Source organism: Schistocerca piceifrons, chromosome 7, assembly GCF_021461385.2.
Source record: "Schistocerca piceifrons isolate TAMUIC-IGC-003096 chromosome 7, iqSchPice1.1, whole genome shotgun sequence".
In the NCBI taxonomy this organism is placed as follows: domain Eukaryota; kingdom Metazoa; phylum Arthropoda; class Insecta; order Orthoptera; family Acrididae; genus Schistocerca; species Schistocerca piceifrons.
The window spans coordinates 212,166,289-212,183,791 of record NC_060144.1 but is presented as its reverse complement, the minus strand read 5'-3'; the positions used below and the strand labels follow the sequence as shown (position 1 = coordinate 212,183,791).

At 38.5% G+C, this 17,503-nt stretch overlaps 1 protein-coding gene across 2 annotated transcripts in view; it reads right to left on the bottom strand.

The window, feature by feature from the left end:
- LOC124804835 (multidrug resistance protein homolog 49-like) overlaps positions 1–8,908 on the bottom strand; it is a 211,947-nt gene extending 203,039 nt beyond the window's left edge. The window contains exons 1-2 of one of the 2 annotated variants that reach the window (XM_047265182.1): positions 8,868–8,908; positions 2,454–2,514 (exon numbers count right to left, since the gene is read on the bottom strand). The gene's annotated coding sequence lies outside the window, so the exon portion shown is untranslated. Of the gene's footprint in view, positions 1–2,453; positions 2,515–8,867 lie in introns of those variants that run through there. The other variant, XM_047265181.1, reaches the window with a different exon arrangement.
- Between the last annotated feature and the right edge of the window lie 8,595 nt (positions 8,909–17,503).

Genomic DNA, 17,503 nt, shown 5'->3' with positions numbered 1-17,503 from the left:
AACAATAAAAACCATAGCAGAAGAATATACATTCTTGATTATTTGGTCCAACATAAGATATGGAATAAAATGAGTAACATTGACAGAAAAATACATTTGTCATGTGCATATGTGGGCAAATTCATGGATAAAAAGCTCATCCTAAACCTCTGCAATGATTCCAATCAAACTTGGTACACATATTAGTTACAATGTGGAAAGAAATACTGGGGTAAGAAGCACCAATTTCCTATTGGGGTATCTATGATAATGTGGAGAGAGAAGGGAGGATAAGGAGATGGACAGACAGCAAGGTGGCAGGAGGTGATAGGGACAGATAGAAGGAAGAGGAGATAGATAGAGACAGGGGAAAGAAGAGATAGATAGAGAGATGGGGGAGGGGGAGATGAAGGGATAGAGGGAAAGGAGGAAATGTAAAGAGAAAGGGCAGAGAAGGGAGATGATCAGAGAGAGGAGAGAGGAGGAGATAGCCACAGAAAGGAAATGGGAGGAGCTGAAGATGGAGACAAAGAGAACGGGGAGGAGGAGATGGACAGAGAGGGGAGGAGATGGACAGATGAGGAGGAACAAATTAACAGAGAGAGAAGGGAGGAGGGGACAGACAGAGAAAAGGACAGGAGGAGAAGGGCAGAGAGGTGGATGGAGGAGATGGACAGAGAGACGGGATGGTGGAGATAGACAAGAAATGAGGAGATGGACTAATAGAAGATTGGAATGAATACATATCCAGGCCACATAAAGACAAATTGTAATGAAGATAAATGAAAAAAAGTGAAATTACTAGTGCAGTTAAGGAGAAGGAGAAAATCAGAACTGGAGGTTGTGAAACATCAGAGGCAGAGAGAGAGAGAGAGAGAGAGAGAGAGAGAGAGAGAGAGAGAGAGAGAGAGAGAGAGACAGAAAGTGAGAGAGGAAGGGGGTGCAGACATATAGATAAAAGAGTAAAATATATGAGCAAATTCACCAAAAAAAAAAAACAGAAGTAAGAGGGAATCTAAAAAGGGAGTATGTTAATGGAGGCTTTAAGTCTTGAATGGCAGCAGGATGTAATGATATGCCAGAGAGGAAGTTCCTGCCTTAGAAGTTAAGGGAAACACATACCAAATGGGTGAATCTAAATGGCCTTGGTTGTGCACCAAGCACTCATACTGTAGAACATTTCAACCAATGGGTGCTGAGTACCCCCAAAGTGGGCAGTTCTCATCTGTTCATTTATCCTTTCAGCTGATTAGTGGTAATCATTCCTAAATAAAAAGTTGTGCAGTGAACTAACATTTGTGGTTCCATATACTGCTTTGCCTTTGATGTAAATTTTATGGGTGGTGTAACTTGGTAAGTGTTAACAGGTGGCCACATGGGGCAGGTTTTTCAATTGGAACAATGCAGTGGTGGAAACCTTGGCAGAGCAATGACAGTCTGGGAATGTATATTGTTTGATTAGGCCTTTACAAAGATTATAAAGTGGAGGAAGGGACAGGAGATGACTTCTGAAGGGTATCATGGAGAGATTATCTCATTTCAGAGTTTGATTTTTGAAAGTCACAGCCATGGTAGCGTTATTTATTGAAACAGTTGAGGCCACGAGATACTGGGTAAGTAGTGGGCTGCTTCTTAGTTTTTTGAAATGGGAGCTATATTTGTCAGAGGGTGAGTGGAGGACACTGCCCAGGAATTTATCTGAGAACAAAAACTGTTGGGTAGTTGTGAGAAGGCAAGCTGGGAAAGGTTGTTGGCATATGCTTCAAGGAATCTGATGGTGCATCACATACATTTGCCTCAGTTTCCAAGAGATGCTAATGCTGAAGAGGTGAAAACTGTCAAAGTGGAGGTAATGATGCTCACTGGACCGTTTCATATGTGTTAAGGTTTGAATTTGAGCTTCAGTGAGGTGCTTGTCAACATCAAGTCAGGTGGATCTGGATCTGAAAAAGAAACACATGAGTTTTAGTTGTGAGTAGTTTAGCTGCAGCAGGAAGTAGGAGAAGTCTCCTTCACTGTTTGTCCAGATGATACAGATGTCATTAATAAATGTGTACTAAGCCAGGGGACCCACATTCTGGGCTCTGAGGAAGACTGGCGTAAGTGGGTCTGGTTCTTAATGTGAAGTAGTTATTGGTAAGAATGAAGTGAAGGAAGTGATAATAAATGAAGTTTTCAGGAGGTTTACAAGTGTGAGTGGTAGAGGCAATGTTCTGCAGCTCAGAGACCATGTGTATACCAGTATAGGTTGTGACAAGAGTGGTTTCAAGAGGAGAGAGGTGGGAATGGATTTGAAATATTCCAGAAATGGTTAGGTCTTTAATGTAGAATGGGAGGCCCTGCATGGCATGGTGGTGCTGATCAGCTATGGCTGAGATGCATTCAGTATGGACTTTGGCAAAATGTGTGAATGAACAAATGAATTAATCAAACACAATTATTGTATAAAATTTTTTTCTGGCACCTTCACTTACCAATTGATGGTAGCTTACTGGTTTATATTGCTCTTGTTCATCTTTTGGTGAGAGGAAAGATCTGAAAGAAAATCAGTGAGAAAATTGAATGAATGCTTTAGTGATTTCCAACTGAAACTACAAAATACATAGTAAGTATAAACTTTAAGAACACAAAATGCTACATGTACAATTTCTGTTACTTGCGCGTGCGCACACACACACACACACACACACACACACACACAGAGGTACCTTACTTTGCATACACTACATATCTCCTATGTGTGTCCATCTCTCTGAAATGGAATCAAGAATTCTATATTCATTCTGGGGTGACACTAACCTATCTTAAGAAAGCACAAATCAAAATGTAGTAGTTTTAACTACTGATCAACAAATAAGAGACATAATTATCAATTAACAATAATTCTTCACAAAAAAAAAGAAAAAGACATCATATTGCTTGAATTGAGTCTGTAGTAACACACAGCAGATTGCAGGAATGTCAAGTGAACAGCTGATTTGCTTGACAAGCTGTCAACATAGCTCATGCACTGGCCACCAGGAGCACTGCAATCAGTTTCTCCTCGTTACAGTGCTAAGTTCTGTGACTATTAATTTCTGAGTTGTAATTCTCACTTTGTTACCAAACAGACTTTACAATATATGGCTAAATATTAACTAGTTATGCAGTCACTTCTGTGTGAATTGTTCTAACTCTTCTACATATCAACAGGCATGATTTTTTTCTGAATAAAACAATCTCTCAAGATAATGCATTATGTTTCACATCTGTCCTCGCTGTATTAGAACCAAGCATACTTATTAAGTTCATAAGTCAAGCAACTGACTCTGAAATTGGTGATCTCAACATGATTCAGCTACAGGAAATAAGTTCAACAATACAGAAGCATTAAGCTGAATTTTTAAGAAACAGGAAATGGCAAGATGGCAGGTGCACCCACAGTAACCAGACTTGCAGTGTGGCAGCACCGTTTTGCCCACATAACCCAGCATTAAAATCATTCATGCAGGTAGATGCAAGTTTTCTTTGCATTAGAGAGACTACAGCTCCACCAAATTTGCTCTGGTGGCCAGCCAATTAGATCACCACTACACAACACAGATGCAAGACATAACAACCTTACCTACACAAACTGAAACATATGCAATACTCAAGGTTTAGTTAATTTGTACAGTGCTAGCTTTGCAAGCAGAATGAGTGAGACAGGTACTGATGCAGGAGGACATTGGAGACAGAAAATCATTCCAGTACGTCTGCCATTTACAAAGCAAAGTCAAGATGTGCGTGGTGTTAGATACACCATTATGCACAACACAGAGCAGTCACCTGGCAGCACAGGTAAAATCCATTATAGCTCACAAACATTATATCTCATCAGCAGAAGACACCAGCCAGCCAGATACTTGCTGATATCATCAAAAGTCTGGAGACTAGGCACACAAACACATTTCACTGTGCTCTTTCCTCAATCAAAAAATGACACTCTGAAATAGGTGCATCCCATTCTCCACTGCCATCCCTGCACCTCTTCATGTCAGACCACAACCCAGGATGAAATTTTTTAGTGGACACTGGTTCTGATCTATGTATTTTGCTGTGACCTCTGTTCACTGCTACACAAGTGTCGACCACCAACCTGGTTACTTCTTTCTGTTGCTAACAACTCATCCATCACGAATTATGGAATACAACATAGGTAATTAGATCTGGGACTACAGTATCAGTTTACATGGAATTTTACTGTGGCAGATGTGATGGAGTCAATCATCAGGACTAACTTTTTAGCACACTATCACCTACTGCCAGTATCATAGATATGGTAGAATTCATGCATCTAGCCAAAGCACAAGAATCTGACCAGGAGCTATGGGGATTTTTAAGACACTGTGCCCAGAGTTCAACTGAGACTTACTAACATCTTAGGTATGAATGCCTAATTATAGTGCAAGTCTTTCTGCTCCCAGGATTGGAATGACTCCTTACCCTCTCCCTTAAAACCCACTTCCTTTCGTCTTTCCCTCTCCTTCCCTCTTTCCTGATGAGGCAACAGTTTGTTGCGAAAGCTTGAATTTTGTGTGTATGTTTGTGTTTGTTTGTGTGTCTATCGACCTGCCACCACTTTACCACTTTTGTTCGGTAAGTCACATCATCTGTGTTATATATATATATATATATATATATATATATATATATATATATATATATATATATATATATATATATATATATATATATATATATATATATATATATATATATAAAAAAACAAAGATGAGGTGACTTACCGAACAAAAGCACTGGCAGGTCGATAGACACACAAACATACACACAAAATTCAAGCTTTCGCAACAAACTGTTGCCTCATCGGGCAACAGTTTGTTGCAAAAGCTTGAATTTTGTGTGTATGTTTGTGTTTGTTTGTGTGTCTATCGACCTGCCAGCGCTTTTGTTCGGTAAGTCACCTCATCTTTGTTTTTTTATATATAATTTTTCCCACGTGGAATGTTTCCTTCCATTATATTGAATCATATATATATATATATATATATAAAAACAAAGATGAGGTGACTTACCGAACAAAAGCGCTGGCAGGTCGATAGACACACAAACAAACACAAACATACACACAAAATTCAAGCTTTCGCAACAAACTGTTGCCTCATCAGGAAAGAGGGAAGGAGAGGGGAAGACGAAAGGAAGTGGGTTTTAAGGGAGAGGGTAAGGAGTCATTCCAATCCCGGGAGCGGAAAGACTTACCTTGTCTGCTTGTGTCTGTATGTGTGGATGGATATGTGCGTGTGTGCGAGTGTATACCTGTCCTTTTTTCCCCCTAAGGTAAGTCTTTCCGCTCCCGGGATTGGAATGACTCCTTACCCTCTCCCTTAAAACCCACTTCCTTTCGTCTTCCCCTCTCCTTCCCTCTTTCCTGATGAGGCAACAGTTTGTTGCAAAAGCTTGAATTTTGTGTGTGTGTTTGTGTTTGTTTGTGTGTCTATCGACCTGCCAGCGCTTTTGTTCGGTAAGTCACCTCATCTTTGTTTTTATATATAATTTTTCCCACGTGGAATGTTTCCTTCCATTATATATATATATATATATATATATATATATATATATATATATATATATATATATATATATATAAAAAACAAAGATGATGTGACTTACCAAATGAAAGTGTTGGCAGGTCGACAGACACACAAACAAACACAAACATACACACAAAATTCAAGCATTCGCAACAAACTGTTGCCTCATCAGGAAAGAGGGAAGGAGAGGGAAAGACGAAAGGATGTGGGTTTTAAGGGAGAGGGTAAGGAGTCATTCCAATCCCGGGAGCGGAAGGACTTACCTTAGGGGGAAAAAAGGTAAGTCTTTCCGCTCCCGGGATTGGAATGACTCCTTACCCTCTCCCTTAAAACCCACATCCTTTCGTCTTTCCCTCTCCTTCCCTCTTTCCTGATGAGGCAACAGTTTGTTGCGAAAGCTTGAATTTTGTGTGTATGTTTGTGTGTCTGTCGACCTGCCAACACTTTCATTTGGTAAGTCACATCATCTTTGTTTTTAGATATATTTTTCCTACGTGGAATGTTTCCCTCCATTATAATTATATATATATAAAATAGAAGGAAAGATTCCACGTGGGAAAAATATATCTCCTGCAACAGTAGTTCTAATATTAAAATTTTTAGTTTTCCTGCAAGTGCTTATGTTTCCTGGCCATGTAAACACAATTACAGTCCATGTCTAGCAGCACAAAGTGTTGTAAAATTGTGTCAAATGTAAAAATCTGTAAGAAGTAATGTGTATTTATGTTCTTATCCACTATCTTGTCCAACATCATGACAGTGATCAAAAGGTAGATAAAATCAATAAATTGAGGGAAATAATTCCTTTGAGCAACATGATTAGAATAGTTATGCCTTCTCACATATTTTCTGATACAAAATTCATTCATTAAAATAGAACAGACTTTTCAAACAGAACTAGTAGAGGCAAAAAGTAGTTTTTTTTTGTATTCCTTGAGTAGTTTAGCTGTACAAAATAACTGTGTGATCCACAGCAGCTACAGCTGAAATGTGAACCAGTTTTCTGGATCAGAAAATATCAGGTAAGTATATTAAATTGCTAGTTTGTGGCCTTGCATGATGTCTCTCACAATACACTCTAGTATATGCTTCATCATTCATTTCTGACCCTGTCAACCTAAATGAATAACGTTTTTGTTATAAATTAGAGAAAAATCATAGCTAAAAATAAGTGTCTACTGTTCTAACAATTGTGCTATAAAAACAACTGCAGGAAATTCAGCATCATTTTAATCTGTTTGTGTATTCTGCTCACAGAAGACAAACACATATTTGACAGTAGGATAGCACTTGAGCAGCTTTAAGAGTGGCAAAATACAGCTTGGTTGCTAGATATCAAAGTGTAATTTACTCAACAAGCTAGTTGAAGGACAATTGACGGAATGGAGGCAAATGAATATCAGATACAGATCATAATCTGGTTAAATAGTCAGTCTTAGTTATTCAGAGGGGTGTAGAGCAGAAAACAGATTTAAAAGGAAGTGATTAATTTAGACACTTTGCCCATAATTAATGGAGTTAATATAAAAGTACTGGTATGATACATAGCATATCTCAAACTAAACAATTCAAACAAAACAACTGAAGTACAAAGTAATTGCTGTAGTTATTTCTGTTATCACAAACTGTAGATGCACAAAACAATCAAACTAAACATGTGTAAGTAAGAAGTGAAACAAAGTTTAGTTCCAAAATATGACTAAATGCTTATTACTAACTGCAAATTGAATAGTGTTGAATTAATGACCGAGAAAAAAATTGTTGCAAAAATTAAAAACTGACATATAGTACTATGCACTCTAGGGAATAGGACTATAAACGTATTTGAACTGTAGCCTGCCTTTGCAGCGGTCATAGGGAAGGTGATAATACAGAGTGCTGTGAACAGCAGATTCATGAAGGTGGGAGATACACAAATCTAGGAGCAACATGTGTACTGTCCACCTCTTATCAAAAATGTCAGTGAGAGAATAGTTCTCAGGTGCACACCTGGATATCATAGCACAGTGGGTATAATATTTTGGCAGATTACTATGTTGTCATCATCGCATGCACTGATGAACTGGTTGTTGATGGACAGGCACATGGAGTTTATCTCAGTGCCTTCTGCTGTTTAGTGGTGTGTCTGAGGATTTTTTCTCATGATAAATGTCATCTTTAATGGATGAATTCCAATTTACCTGCCTAAGTGGCAACAGAGATATTTCGATCTGCCAAGAAGCTGGAGTGCATTACTATAAATCAAATATCTTTGAAAAGAATAATTATTTCAGAAGACCTAATCTGTGTATGGGGTGCTGTAATTTAAGTGAACACAAAAATTTAATGACCTTCTGCGTAAAGTTTTAACTTCATAGTATTACACAGATGATGCAGTTTATACTCAAGTATGTCCTTATATTGGTGTAACAGATGATGATTGCATCCTGTAATATGACAACAGCTGACCACAAAGTGCTCATCACACATATAAATATTTTTGGTAGCAAACAATCCAGTGCGCTGAGTGGTCAGCTCGATGTCTGGCCTTAATCTAGTAAAGAATGTGTGTGGTATTATTGAGAGGCAGCTCACAGTTGTCCTTCCACAAGCCATACTAGACTAAGAGCAGTATTGTAAGCTAAGTGGGATTCATTCTCTATGAATTACACTATTAACAGCATCATAAAATGTTGCATTTGTGTCTAGACATACAATATTGTCAAATGTCTTTGTGATGTTGTACTGTTACATGAAGCTGTTCCCTCATTTTTTATAAAAAAAACAGCTGATTGTATGCTTTTGTGTGAAATAGTTTTTTTTAATGTTTCCTTTGTGTCCTTTTGGGCTTTGTCCATTGCATTTAGCATGCTACAGTTTGAGTTATCTTATTTTTTAGCATTTTCCCTTGATACACTTTTCAACTTTTAAAACTAGCCTACACTATGCAAACCACCATAAAATATGTAGCAGGTGATGGATTACCTCTTCCTTTCCTTTCAATTCTCATATAGTGACTCCAAAGAATAACAGCCTCTACATCACTATATGAGCATGAACATTTTCTATCGAAAAGGATCTGTAATCCACTACCATTTTACATCTTCATCTCTCTTGCCATGCAGTTCAGTATATGTTGGAATACTTAAGGATATAACCAAAATGATGTGTATATTTTTTGGTTTAATGTAATACTGTGATTTTCATTTCATTTCTGCATTATATGTCTGTCAAGATTCATGTTTGAGGTTTCTTCTATGTTCTTTATTTATAACACTGTATTTTGGTACATTTTTCAAAAAAAAAAAAAAAAAAAATCAAAAGCAGTAGGAAACTTACAGGGAGAAAATGCCCTTCTTCTTGTTGGATGATAGGGATGTCTCATGTGATGCCACCCGTAACTTCCTCATATTCTTTTGGGTGTCCTGTAACAACAAAATGTACATCAGTAATATGAGATGTTAACTCTTCTGTATATTGTAGTAAGGAATATTGTTATTCTCATTTAGAAATGGCTGGATAAATGTGAAGAATAAACTCAGAAGTGTCTATACGTGCTGAATAAGGCAACAGTGCAGAAAATAACATATATTAAAATGGATCAGTCAGGTAGAAACTGTATTTAATTCTTGTTCCTTTAGTGCACTAGTTGGGAAAGCATGCTGATCGTATTTCTTATTGCGGGTTTTTTTTAACGTACTCTAATCCTATACATTAAAATAACAGGGAGACATATTGGCTGGCCATTACTCCCAGTGCTACTGATAGATGCATTTAAAAATAAATGTATGTAACACAAATACTGGAATTTAATCTCTGACTCTCCAGGTGGTTCGTAGCTTTGTATTTTTATAGCTTGTGAATTTTCCTTTTGATAAGTGAAACATATACATTCATTTTTCATTTGTTTGACTGCAATAATCTATGGCACCACCAGTTAGTGTGGCATTGTCTGTTAAAATAATATGCATTTTTTTTTTTATGGAGTATGATTGTTCGATATATTCTTCATATTTCCTCAGTCATAAGTTTTACACATTATAAACTTTGTCTAAGTACTTCTTCCAAGGCCACATTCAATGTTACTAGTTACTCACAAATGTGTGTACCAAATGTGACCCTTCTTCTGCCAAAAATTTTCCGTACGGTAAAGTATCGATTTCTTTCCTCACCTACTAACTTCATTGTTTCTGCAGTTTTTATTTTACTAAGTACCTATTACCTACAATGTTTAAGCTTACTATAGTTTTATTGTTCTTTTTACACCTTATTTACCTTGTATCTAATATTTCTTTCTCAACTTAAGACTCAGTTTTGTGAACTATTAAATAAGAATGAGATTTCCTTTTTCTAATTCCTTTTAGATACAAAAAAATGGCCCATTCAGTTTTTGTATCAATAAAATTTTGCTTCTAATTTATTAGTTTAAAAGAACTATCTCAAAAGAATGATTCTGTGAAAGAAAAAGACTTTGTTGATATCTAATTCAAACAACTATGGTGCTTAGCAGCCTATGTCATTTCATTTAATGGTACAGTCTGTCAACAAATGATTTTATACAAGCTTTGTCAACACTCTAAAGGAAACATTCTGTGTCAACTATATTTTGTCTTAGGTTTGTAATAATGAAAAGAGTCTAAAGAGTGGAACAGAACAGCTAAATTAGATCCTTGTGCCTATTCCTAAACCCAGTACAAGAAAAAGTAGCACAATGGATATAGTCTTGAAACATTTGAATATGCATACACTTATTGTCAATGATACATTCTTTCCAGTGCTGCACAATAATTCTGATGCATACCAACTCCTTCACTCCATATGCAAGTGGAATGGGAAGAAACCTAAATATATGATATAATGTTAAGCACCCTCTGTCATGCACTTCACAGTGGATTGCAGAGTATACACATAGATTTAGATGAAGCACATGCCATGGATTCAAGCTTTCAGGATTGCCACAGCTGCACCATCAAATTTTCCTACATCTGCTTTCCACTTCATCACTTATTAGGGCTTTTCAGATGACACTGCAGACAGAGTGGCAGTATGTAATTTCAATGATGGCGTAACATGCATTATGGAAATATGGAATGGCTCTTACTTCAGATTGGACCAGCCTGTTACAACTTGTGCACAAAAACAGACGAAAAGCATATCGAGCGAGCAGAGCAGTGGCTGACTAGTTGCTGCTAAAGAGTCTCACAGGACCACCATGGCCACTAAGAATACAGAAAAGAACCATCTTTTGGATCTCTAAGGATTGCTGTGTGGTCCAGGGATCACTAACTAGACATATGATTAACTTAACTATAAAAAATGTAACCCAAAACTTTAAACACATTTTTCTCAAACTTGTATTTTTCAGATTGTTGGGAAACATAATTTTAGTATGATATATACAATTTTGATTGAATTTTAATGCCAACATTCTCAATTGAATTCTGTATCAGCTAACAAAGCCGTTTTGGATGATCTTCAAAAGTCTGTTTTCGGTGCACATTTTTCCCTCGGTTTTGTGGGTGAAGAAAATAACTTTTGTTTCAACGCATCACCATTTTGTTATAACTTCCTATATTTCAATTACCCTATATATTCTGATAGAAAATACACATTATTATGTCATACATCCAATAGGAGGGCTTTGGAAATTCCTGCTGGTGACCAATGTTCTACTTGCAAGGGGTCTTTCCACCTGGTGCAGCAGTTACAGGGAGCATCCAATGTTGACACAAAAATGATTTATTATAAACAAAAATGTAAGGAACAAAACTATATTATTTTATTTTAACTGAAAAAATAATGGAAATCACCTATTTTTCATGCATTCAAAGGGGACTACCTCCTTAACTGCACCAATTTTTCAAAATTGGATGTTTTACTTTATTTTCAATTTATTGATTTCTTATACAAGTAGCTAATGTGTAAAAGCTATTATTTGGCCTTCTGATCTATCTCTATCCCAGCATGTTTGCAAAATAACGTGTCCATAAGGACACGCTGGGTATTTGGATGCATATTTTAAATTTTTTCTGAGACACTGAAATTAAATTACATATATTGTTATTAAGCAGTTTTTAATAGAAATAAGGCCAAATTTGAACAAAATACTACTTATAACCAAATACATAACAAGAAACACAAATAACAAGAAACCAAAATTAATTCAGTCATTTGATTTACTGACATTCGTGGTACAAGTACTTCAAAACATTCTAGACAAAATCCTACGTCACATTTCCCATATTTTGTATGAACTGCTGATGACCTATTTGCAGTACAAACCTAGACACCTTTCTCAGTTTTCTTGATGTAGTGTTTTCTTTGATTGTATCTTATATAATTTGCAGCACATGATTTGTATCTGCATATAGGACTTGTGAAAGGCCTGCCAGCTCCAGGATTCATATATTTCTTTAGGTAAACTTGCACAATTTCTCTCCAGAAAACAATCTGAGTTGTCCTAATTCCTATTCCTTTCTTCGTCTGTCACGCATTATGCACAGAAGAAAGTAAAGCCCAATACCATGTTTCAAATATTTATTCTGTACATACCAATGTTTTTATCCATCCTATCTACTTCCCCCAAGTGTTTATTATATGTTGCAATAATCTGAGGACTGTTGCACTGCAGTAATCTGAGGATTGTTGTAACCCAAAAGTGTGAGTGCATGTAATCAAACAGCATGCAATACAAGTATATCCATGGCCACCCTAGAGAGGTCACCTCACAGCCTGGACAGATGGTGCAGCAAGTGCTGTGCTGGACAACCGCTTGAGATAAGCCCAGTGCACCAGGCCTTTGGCCTAATTTATGTTTCTTACTCATTGTATACTCACATACGAGACTGTATATTTATATCTTTTCTTTCTTTTGCTTCCGCCTTTTTCCCGCGGATATGCAGGGTCAGCATGGTTAATCGGATGTGGCAATGTTAGTGGAAGGGGTGGCCGGATGCCCTTCCTGCCACCACCCCGTACCCCCCAGGACAGAATTAGTGCACCCCAACCGTCTGCGACTAGTGTAATCCATGGAATAGTGCGAAAGTGTTCAGATGTCTGTGAGCCGTGTAACTGAGGCGGGACGTGGGGACCAGCCTGGTATTCACCTTGGGGGATGTGGAAAACTGCCTAAAAACCACATCCAGGCTGGCCGGCACACCGGCCGTCTAGTTAATCCGCTGGGCAGATTCAATCCGGCGCCGGCACGCCTACTCGAGTCCGGGAAGCAGCGCATTAGCGCTCTCGGCTAACCTGGTGGGTTCAGACTGTATATTGATATGTTCTATAGTAATTACAGTTTGTATTGTTCTGTACCTCATTCAGTGTTTTTGTGGATCTCTTCATGTGGAAACAGAATAAAACTTCTGTTATTATAGGTTATCTGTCTTGAGCTGACTGTAATCCAATTAAAAAGAATTACACCAGATGTGTTTTGCTTTTATTTACAAGCATCTTCTGTGGTGGCAGTGATGAAAAACAGTTAGGGAAGTCAATTGTAAATAGTGCAGCGTAGGAAATAATGCAAAATGGCAAAAACTGCCAAGTGCAGATGTGAAATGAAGCCTGTCAACACCAACCACTGCTAGCAAGAAAGGAAGGAGCAGATTATGTAAAGAAACACCAATATCACAGAAGATGCTTTGTAAATAAAAGTGAAACACGTCTGGTGTGATCCTTTTCAATTAGATTGCAGTCAGCTCAGGACAGATAACCTATAATAACAGATGTTAACAGCTGCAGTGGCAGATGGCCATGCAAACAAACGTAGAATAAAACTCGGTTGGTGTTCCTTCTGATATTGTGTCTGTACAACATTACAACATACTTGGCAATGCATGCGGTGTCTTATTCTGCATTTTTCATTTCTTTGATTCTATATTGGCCAAAATGTTAGTAGAAGAAATTCTTCAGTCTCTTATCCATCTTTTTGATTTGCAGCTCCTTGTATTGGCCTTGTTTGCAGTTAAAATTTTTTGGATTTGAGGTCTGCCAGCTATGCAAAAATGGTGCTTTGCATAACTGGTGGACCTCAAATCCAAAAAACTTCAGTCTCTTGTTGAGCAACAGTGAGCTATCACCAACCAGCAGCAGGCTCTCACCATGGCACTAAGCAATGTGGCAGCCTCACTGATGTGCCGGGTTCCACCAACCAACATTGACGCAACCCTCCCTATTTCCTTCTGCATGGTAATTCTGTGGAAGATTGGGACACATATAAAAAACACCTTTGGCAACATTTTCATGCTTTTGGAGCTGCTGGCCCCAACTTGTCTAAGGCTTAATTCTTAGTGTGGATTTTTCCTTGTGTTTATCATCTTTTGTGTCAGCTAGCTCCTGTTCAGGGACCTACCAGCCTCTCTTTTGATGAATAGTGTCAGTTTCTCTCTAACTATCATTGCAAATATATCCATGTTATTGCTGCTCGCATTTCATTCTACTGTTGCCAAAGTGGCTGCAACAATCATACAGAGCTTGGACAGTGGAACTTCATGGGCTTAGCCATCATTGCCAGTTTGTTCTGAAGCCCACCAGGACTCATATCATAATCCAATGGTTTGTGAAGCTCTAATACACCTGGTCCCAGATAGGGAAGTTTGTGAACATGATTTACAACATAAAAGTCCTCTCTCACAGATGTTCTTAAAATTGCTCAGTCTTTTGAAGTATCTAAGACAACAGGAAATCAGAATGAAGCATGGTGCGAAGTAGCTGCCATCCTCCTCCTTGGCCACTATCAGTTAGCTCACTGGGGACAGGGGGGGGGGGGGGGAGGAGGGGGGGAAGATGACATCATGACCACATAACTGCAGCCTCCATGTCACATGCAGCAGCACCGTCTAAGCAGCAGCACCAGCAGCAGTCAGCATCACAACAGCAGCCACATGCTCCTCTTCCATTGTGTCATTGTTTTGTTCAATGTGAATGTGCTACCATTGGAAAAAAAAAGAAGGAAAAGGGGGGGGGGGTGGTCATATTGTGTCTGTGTGCAACTCTCAGCAGACATGAACGATGTTTCCCAAGCGATGGTACCTCAAACAAACTCTATATTGAAGCACATATGATGGCTAGGCGTTGAAAATGCAAGTGGACAGGGTGCAGCAACAACTTTTAAGTTCTCAAGCCTATATGAAGTTTGGATCACTAGCATTGCTCCTGTCTCTCATCAGTTGGTGGGTTACAGCAAACAAATGATCTTATTGCAACAGTTTTCTAATTCCATAGTGCACAAAGTACTTGTTCAGCCTTTAACCTATCTAGTAGTGTACAATGAAATCTGATAATTGTTTGGGTTAAACATCTTTAAAACATTTGGTTTCTCCACTTTTGATGAAGGGCATCAGGTATTGGATCAAGTAGCATCAACTGGACACATTCTGCTCAGAATATTCATCCCTGTCTTCGTGAGGTTTATGGTGTGCTGTCAATTTCAAGCCTCACATCACAATGAAACCGATGGTGTGCCCTCTTTTTTGTGCCCATTCAGTCCCAGTAGCTTTATGGGAACAAGTCAAATTGAACTAGATCAACTTACATCTTTGGGCATTATCTCACCTGTCTCCTCTAGTCAATGTTCTACTCCTTTCCAATGTTAATTATCAAAAAACCTAATGGTAACCTTCAGCTCTGTGTTATTTTAAAATGTTTGTAAATTCACAGTCTATATTGATATCTATTGCTCACCTCATCCGGATGAAATCTTAGCACAGCTTTCTGGAGGCCAATATTTTTTCAAAACACACTTGTCAGAAGCCTATTTACAAATGCCTCTAGATGATGTTTCCAAATGCATCCTCATGGTTAATACCCACTTCAGGGTATATCAATACCAATGCCTGACATTCAGCATGGCTAGTACCCCAACCATTTCCCAATGATTTTTAGAGCAATTTGTGATTTCTGTTTTGGGGTGCATTAACTACCTGGATGACACTGTAGTCTCAGGTTCCTCAACAGATGAATATTTGCTTTCTTCAATGGGCTGAAGGCTGCCAGTTTGAAATGTAACTTGAACAAATCACAATTTTTTCAGCAAACTATTGTCTGTCTCAGTTTTGAGATCTTGTGTGCTGGCATCAAGCCTTTATGCCAGCATGTCAATGCAATTACAGCTTTGCCACATCCAAAACCAATGTCAAAGAGTTGCAAGCCTTTCCTGGTGAGATTGCATACTGCCAAGAATTTCTTCTTGATGCAGCGACATTGGCCCATCCACTTCATGCTCTCTTATGTAAAGACGTTCCTTTTCACTAGTCACCTGCCTCTTACCCTATTAAGATCAAAATTACACTTGGTACCTTCCTTACTTACCTACCAAGCAGGCCAACATTTTGTTTTGGTCACAGACACATCCCTGCGTTTGATCAGGATGAACTGCTGTGTTTTCTTTAGACTTTGAAGCCCAAAACACCATGGATGGTCTTCCCATTACCAGTTCTCGAATTTCAGTGGTTGTCATGACCATATCTCCTTGTGACAGACAATTTGAGTCTCAAGGTTTCGAAGATTTCTACACAAAGAGTGGCATCCAGCATATTACGATTCCTACCTTTTGTTCCCAATTCAGTGGAGATGTGGAGCGGCACATTCAGAATCTAGATGAAAAAATACATCACTCAGTCTTATCCAAAGGAAGCCCTCAATAGGTTCTTGAGTTCATATAGGCTCACTCCAGTTGGTGGAGCTACTTCGTGGCCATCAGCCCCATACACTGATTCATCTGTCCTGGTCGATGCCCAGCCACCTGACAGTGCCCGCACCACAGGCCTAGGGGTTTGGCCAGTGCTCCAAACAGATACCAGTGGTCATCCATCACTGCTCAGGCTGCTGCTTCTGCATTGTGCACACCTCTGATAGCTTGGTGTCAACACTACAAACAGCTTCATACATGCACAATCAATAGTGTACCGGAGAGCACTGCATCCCCATGGCTGCCTCCGCCATCTGCGCTGGTCCCCAAAACCCAGTCCCCACCTCATCCATCTCTGCCACTATCTTTGTTCTGGGTAACATGGCTGCAGTGTGGTGTAGTCAGTGTCGGGCTGCCTCCATCTCTGCAGCCCCTGTCACTGCTGCTGTCGCTGTCTTCTTTACTGCCTCCATCGCCGAGTGCCTACCCAGATGTGGACATGGAAACACAAGCTGCCAGAAACTTTACCTATGACTTAGCTTATGTGACTGCTTCATTTCATATTCATAGAATTTGCTACACCCGGATTTTTGTATGAGTTGTCAAAGGATACCAAGCCTTTACTTTTTACGAAGTACTCATTTATACATTTCTGAACATTTAAAGCAGGTGTCCAGTCTTTGCACCACTTGAAAATCTTATCAAACTCTGACAATATTTGTGCAGCTTCTTTTTTGACAATAGGCCTATTTATAGATAATCACATCATATGTGAAAAGTTTGAGATTACTATTAATATTATCTGTCAGACCAGTAATATACAACATGAACAGCTAAGGTCCCAGCAAACATCCAAAGTGAATGTCTGATGTTACTTCTATATCTGTCGATGAATCTCCATCCAAGATAACATGCTGTGTCCTCCCTACCAAGAAATGTTTTGGCTACTGTATCTGTACTGTATGCTTCATTGTGGAGTTGGGCCCTTTGATCAAATACTTCTGTTATTAGTAAACATAATTATTTTTGTTCAGTTATTAATTGTAATTGGTAGGTTATTAATACAGATCAAGAAAATCAATCGTATAAGGATCGAGCCCTGAGGGACTCTGTATTTCACATTTTCCTACTCTGAGTTTATTGTTACAACTGCCCCTGTTAAGATGATTATTTGTTTCCTATTGTATAAACATGATTCTAGCGAAGCCAGTGGGTTGTCTTTGAAGCTAACTAGTAGTGTGGAGCTTTTACAGCAATGTGTCTGGATCTATGCTGTCAAATCCCCTTGCAAGATCTTCTGAACTTAAGTTCACATAGAATTCCATCTGTTAGACTAAATATAGCTCTC